Here is a 6,989-nt window from a genome sequence, read left to right on the forward strand (position 1 = left end):
TAATGGTTTGGTTAGATGGTAAAAGTTCATAATGAAGAATTCCTTTAAAATTCCACCAAACACACAACATCACTTTTTTCGCATGCAAGTCAGGTTTTGGCATGGGCTGCGGAGCCTCATTTTTGTCCAACCATTGAGGCCGCCTTTTCAAATTAACGTACAGCACCCATTGTTCATCTCCGGTAACAATTTGCTCTAAAAACGGCAAACGGTTTTGACGAGAGAGGAGCGAACTGCAAATTGTGACTCTGATTACGGTTGTTGTCGGTCAACTCATGAGGAACCCATTTTCCAAACTTTTGGACTTTGCCAAGTGCACGCAATTGATTGGAAATTGTTTTTTGTGAACAATTTAAAGTTGTCGCAAGCTCTTGTTGGGTAATTTGAGGATTTTGCACCAAAAGAGCTTGAAGAGCTTCTTGATCAAAATTGGACACACGGCCTCGACCACTCTTGTCATCTAACGAAAAATTTCCCTCGCGAAATTTCTCAAACCAATGCTGGCATTTTCTGGCACTAACTGCATCTTGACCAAGAGCACTACAGATGTTTTTTGCAGCCTCACTTGCTTTTCTTCCTAATTGGAACTCGTAAAGCATGCAGTGCCGAATATGCTCTTCATCCGCCATCTTCTTAGCCCTAGTTTTGCAACAAAAACCAAACCAAACACAAACTTTTTCAAGCAAAACTTGTTAATTGCACTTCACACATTCTGTAGATGCCACATGTTTGAAGGTTATGTCAATACAAGTCAACGCCAAGCAAGATTTTAAACGAATGTTGGAAAACGACATTAATTGTTACTAGACCCGATAGAACTAATGTATATGATAAAATTGCTGATTGCATTTTATTTCACTAAACTAGTACATATTTGCCTACTATGTGCCAGATCCTGTATAGGCAGTGAGAATCTAACAATTAATAGGATAAACATGTTCTCTATCCTCATGGGGCTTCCATTCTACCTAACTTAGGACATCTGACTTTGTTAAGGAATTTTAGTTTTCTTGATTAGTTTAACATTCGCAGATCTATTCTTTCATGTATAAATTGACATTTGTTTCATAAGTTAACCTAGTGAGGACAGAATATAAGTATAACTAGTATCCCTGCACACGAACCTGTGCACCAGTAGCTCTCTGCCGGGCCTGGACCGCTGCCCAGAGTTTCTCCATGGCCCAGAGGCCCATCCGCCGCCAGGCATGGAATGCTTGCCTCATCACCGCGGCAATGAAGCAAGCTTTCCACCAGGCTGCTCATGCTTCCCTGGAACAGGGGGACTCTGGTGGGGCTGAGAAAACTGGGCACCGCCATCTTGTGGCTATGGACGCTACCATCTTTGTGACAGCTAATCTGCATATTATCCTTTCATTACATAGGATAATCACATAATATTGGAAACATGATTTAATTGGAGAGTAGTCATTACAATTTAAAAATACTGATCTAAAGAAAGACTTGACTCTGAGCAAAAAGAAGGATCAGAAAAATTGGGAAGAATTGTGACTTAGTATTGCTTTCAAGGAAATGTATTTTCTCAAACTTATATCCAAAAAATTATGTAACTTTAACATGCTACTCAGGTTTATAACTAATTACTATAAATAATTAATTCTATATAAGGGCTGAAAAAAATCCTATACTAGATAATTACTTCAATTTTTGATTATGTCTTGTGCCTCTATAGAAATCAACTAATCCCATCTATTGTAATAAAGAGGGAATATGCTAATTGACTCTCACACCATCACAAAGATGGTGGCACCCACAGCCAATAAGGAGGGAATATGCTAACTGACTGTCATGCCTTCAAAGATGGTGATGCCTACTGCCAATAAGAAGGGAATATGCTAATTGACAGTCACTCCCTCAAAGATGGTGGTGTTCACAACCACTAGATGGTGGTTCCCAGTCCCTTCAGTACTGCCAGGGCAGCAGGTGTGCAGCAAGGCTGGGTCCGCCTCCAGGTGGGCCTGGCTGCTTTGCGCACCTGCCTCCAGAGTGCCCCAGTCCCTTCAGCCCCTCAGCCACCCAAGACCAGCCCGAAGCACAGGCAAGCTTTAGATGTCAGCTGCCTATCCACCCAGGGCCAACCTGAGGCACAGGCAAGCCTTGGATAGCAGCTACCCAGGTGACTCCTGAGGTGCAGGCAAGCCTCAGATGGTGGCTGCACAGCCACCCAGGGCTGCCTAAGACTCAGGTAATTGGGGCTGGCCAAGGCTTGCGCTGCTGGCAGTGGCAGCAGCAGGTGTTTGATGGGGCATCATCTCCCCCTGATCACCAGGTCACCTCCTGCCCCTGAGATCTCCTGGACTGTGAGAGGGGGCAGGCCAGGCTGAGGGACCCTCCCTCCAGTGCATGAATTTTTATGCACTGGGCCTCTAATTCTATAATAACTGACTTGGGAAAGCAATGCGATTATGAATAGTTGGAAACAACTGGCAAGTAGAATTATAGTAATCACTGCTTTTGAGATAAATGGGAAAATCGACAGGATTGATACACATTTTATTATTATGTATTTATAATCATACTAGAGGCCCAATTATGAAATTTGTGCAAAGGCCTCAGCCCCGGCCCCTACCCACCACCACTGCCTGCTGCCGCTGTGGCCTGGGGCCTCTGCTGACTCTGCTGTGCTCCCCTCTTCCTCCTCACCCCCTGTGGTTTTGTCCAGAAGGAAGGACATCCGGTCTAATCAGCATATTATGCTTTCGTTATTATAGACTGATTGATATGCATGAATTAATGCAGAGCTTGACATTTACTCATCTTTAATCTGGTTATCATTTGTGAGTTTTAGCTTCAAAATAGGTTCTCTGTAGCACTTTATATAGCTTTTATTTATAACAACCATTCCAAACATATCCTTAAGGATTATGTGTGATTAAGTCAGCTGGTCTTCAGAATCATATCTGGATGCCAAATGGCAATCAAAGAAGTCACAATTGTGTATGAACAGTAATATGCATGTTAATATAGACACCCGAGATAAAATATCTATACAAGATTACAAAGACATCACTATTATAAGTTAACTTTATTTTAGATTTAAACTGAGCTAGTGAAAAGGAATGACTATTTTTAAAAGTCACAAATGTTCTTATAAAAGTGAAAAGTTGCTCCTTGTTTCAACCTAAAGTAAAGGCAGCGTGAGTGAAGGCACATAGCCATAAAACAGTAAGCCTCGAAGCAGAAAAGGGCATAGACCTTTAACAATGATGGCATTTTGAGCAAATAACTGCACTAAGCAGTGAGAAGGGCTCTGGTTGTGCTTCCTGCTAAATATTCATGGAGTGGAACATACTAAAACTGGAGCAGTAAGCTCTCTTGTCACCACTTGAGTTTTGATATGTCTTCATTGCCTGGTAGAATGCTTGCTGCAAAATGCAGGGAACTGTGTCTGAAATGGAAACGAGGGCTTGTCATCTGTCCACCCCCTGTCTTACCCATTTCAGCATAGATTATCATGTCATTTGCCATATCAGTTTTTCATCTTCTGTTCATTACCTCTTTTGAATGCAGATGTCATATATCATGTGCCTATATTAAATTTCAACCTGAAAAAATGCTCAGTATTTATCAGATTAGTAGGTAAATGAGACTTTGGAACTTGAGTTAAAGAAGGGATGTGATGTCATTAAATTGCATAAATTGCAATCTGACGTCACTTAAGGACAGGGCATTTATTATACTTGTTGTTTCTGATTTACTATCTCTGTAGAAGTATATTAACATGTTTATCACCTACAGAAAAAATGTCCTTGCTGATTAGAAAACTTCAGAAATATTGCATAAAAATCATTCTCCCAAATATTTGACAGTACATTTAAGATATTGTTTCCTTTGAAGAATTCTATAAAAAGTGTCAAGATAAGGCCAATATAAAACTTGTGCAAAAGGGCTCAAGGATCTTACATTAATTGTGATGCTAAAATGGGGTATAACTAGTTACCCTTCACTGAAACAACTGGGTACTCTCCAAGATAATCAATATAGATGTATTTCTTTACTGTGCAAAGTCATTTAATGTGACCTACTATCTCCTAATAAGATCAATATTATCCTTATCTAAACAGTGCTTAAATAGATGTTTCTCCCACCAAGAATCACTTTCAACTGGGGATTAGTAATAGAGGTAGAAGAAAGAAATCTGAAAATGATGTTAAGAGCACACCCATTTTATAGATGGAGAAACTGAGGCAAGCCAATCTATAAAATCTAAGAGTTAAGAGGAACTTTAGGAATAACTTAATACAAGCTACTCATTTAATTAAATGAAAATATTGAAGGCCAGGGAATTTAAGAATTTAATACAAAGACATATACTAAATAAACCAAAATTAAATTAATGAGAAAACTTCAAGACTACTAATAGCCTTTTAGCAATTTTATTAGATTTCACATGATTACCCAATTTGTTCTGAATATTTAAACCTATATATGGGATTCTTTACTAGGTCAGAGCTATTTTATTATGTACAAAATATATGGTTTAATCAGTTATAATTTGTGACAAGTTGCAAATAGTCACAGATCAAATGGCTAATTGTTTGAGCATCATCACATGAACAGAAAGGTAGGCGTTTCAATTCTGGTCAGGTCAGGGCATATGCCAGACTTGATCCCCAGTAGGAAATGTGCAGAAATGGCCAATGGGTTTTCCTCTCTCATCAATGTTTTTCTCTCTATTTCTCTCCCTCTTCCTTCCTCTCTCTCTAAAAGCAATAAAAAATGTATTCTTAAAAAAATAATTTAATTCTAGAATTAAGACTCAGTCAATTCAATAGGACACATGTATCTATTGAAAACATCTTATAATTTGTCTGTGCTTCATTTCCTTTCATCTAGAACTTTCCTAGATCTGGCTCTCATTAAGAAGGCATGTAGAGGGGCATCTGGAGAGTTCATTTCAGAAATGAAAAACATAAGTATTTTTTCCCACCAATTCATTTTTTTAATATTAGATCAAATGAAGTTTCAATTATGAGAATAAGGAGCATTCAGTAAATAGCTACACTACAGTTCTTAATTTAAAAAACAACAACAACACATTTCTCTTTTATCAGAGGAAAGTAACTGATGCCTGGTGAGGCATGGTCTTTTCCCTCTCATTCACCTCTCCATCTTATCTGCCAGCCTTGCCACATTGAGGCAGATTCCAGAAGCTACATGAAAGGGACTCAAATTTTCCACAAAAGGGTGGAACCCATTTCATGCTTTCCCTTCTTGTTTCTTCCTTCACTGAAAGACAGAAAACTGCTTCATTCAAAATTTCATGTCCTATTTTTGTGGAATTTTCAATTTCTATTATTCACTTCCATCTGTTCCCCAAGACACAAAGTATATCAGAACTTGACCAAAAATTATATCAATCTTCAGAAATTCCCCCTCCATTATTCATCAGGAGGTAAAGAGGTTTTGTTGTGAACCACACAGTCAGTGATGAAAATTTCACTTTAAACATCCCCTCTGCAAACATGTGTGCAATCCTCATGCTGCAGGCTTTGAGGCTAGGCCTTGGGAAGAGCAAGAAAATTGCTGAACAGTAGCCTAAAAGGAGGATTAGGGGGGAAAATCTTTAATTAATTTTAAGAGGAATTAAAAGAATTGAAAAAGCTTAGCCAGTTTCTGGCACTTAATGTTTTTACATAATTTGTACATGATTGAGCCCAGATGTTAAGTTACAATAGTCTAAATGCTAAGTGCTAATATCACTTGGGCTATTAAATACTCAATTTGCATTTAAAAAAACATTTCTGAAACTAAATCTGGTGCATATTAGTGATATGACCTAAAATTCATTTGAATAACTTATATTTATTGCTACCAAACCTGTAAAATTCAGTATGTTTTATTAACTAGGCTAATTCTTTTTTTTAAAATAGAGTGTGTTTAGTATGACCATGTTCTTAGCAGCATATTCACAAGAGTCAAAGGTGGAAATAGCCCAAATGCCCACCAATGCATGAAAGGATAAGAAAAGTGTGTCGTGTATAAAATAATGGAAATTATTGTCTTTAATGACATCCTAATCCAGGCTCAATAAATTTGGACCTTGAAGACATCACACTAAGTGAAATAAGCCAGACACCCAAAGGCAAATATGTTTGATTCCACTTACATTAAGTACCTATTGAAGTCAAACTCATAGGGACTGAAAATAGAATGATGGTTGCCAGTGGATCGGGTCTGCAGTAGAAATGGGAAGTTATTGTTTAATGATTACAGAGTTTCAGTTGGGAAAATAAAAAAAAAGTTCTAGAGATGAATAGTGACGATGGTTGCACAAGAATGTGAATATACTTAATGCCACTGAACTGCACACTTAAAAATGATTAACATGGCAAATTTTATGTTATGTATATTTTGTCACAATTTTTAGTGTGTTTAATTATTAATAAAACTTTGTATTTTAAAACTTAGTGATTCTAATAATAACAGCCATGGTTAATATCACATGTTAGCAAGGTAGATAACAAATTATCTTTGTTTTATAGATGGGGAAAATGAGATACAGGATAATAATCTCCATAAAACTTCAGAGGACATCAGAGTCCAGATTAGAGCACTATTCTCTGATTATTCCTTCTTGCCAGCATAAGAAATTATGCTCATAACACACAATATAAGGCTCACCTTTTGTGAAATTGAAGTTGGCCATTGGTTGTTTCCTGACTCCTTTTGGACCACAACTCTACTTCTTAGAGCCAATTCTTTACACTTCATGCAATAAATCAGAGGCAGGGCCCCTTCTAATATATTTTCCATACTCAGCTCAGTATCCTGAAAACTCATTCAGACATATCCTCTCCAACACTGGAATAACTGATGGCTCTTTCCTAGTCTCACCCAATCTCATCCATTCCTTAAGCTTAATTGCTTTGGCCTTCTGCTTAGACTAATTTAATAAACTAAACTGGGTTAAATTAGGAAGGAATAATGGCATAATAATATATAGTTATTTCTTTCAGAAAATGTATTCT

This window comes from Pipistrellus kuhlii, unplaced genomic scaffold, assembly GCF_014108245.1.
Source record: "Pipistrellus kuhlii isolate mPipKuh1 unplaced genomic scaffold, mPipKuh1.p scaffold_m20_p_1, whole genome shotgun sequence".
Lineage (NCBI taxonomy): Eukaryota > Metazoa > Chordata > Mammalia > Chiroptera > Vespertilionidae > Pipistrellus > Pipistrellus kuhlii.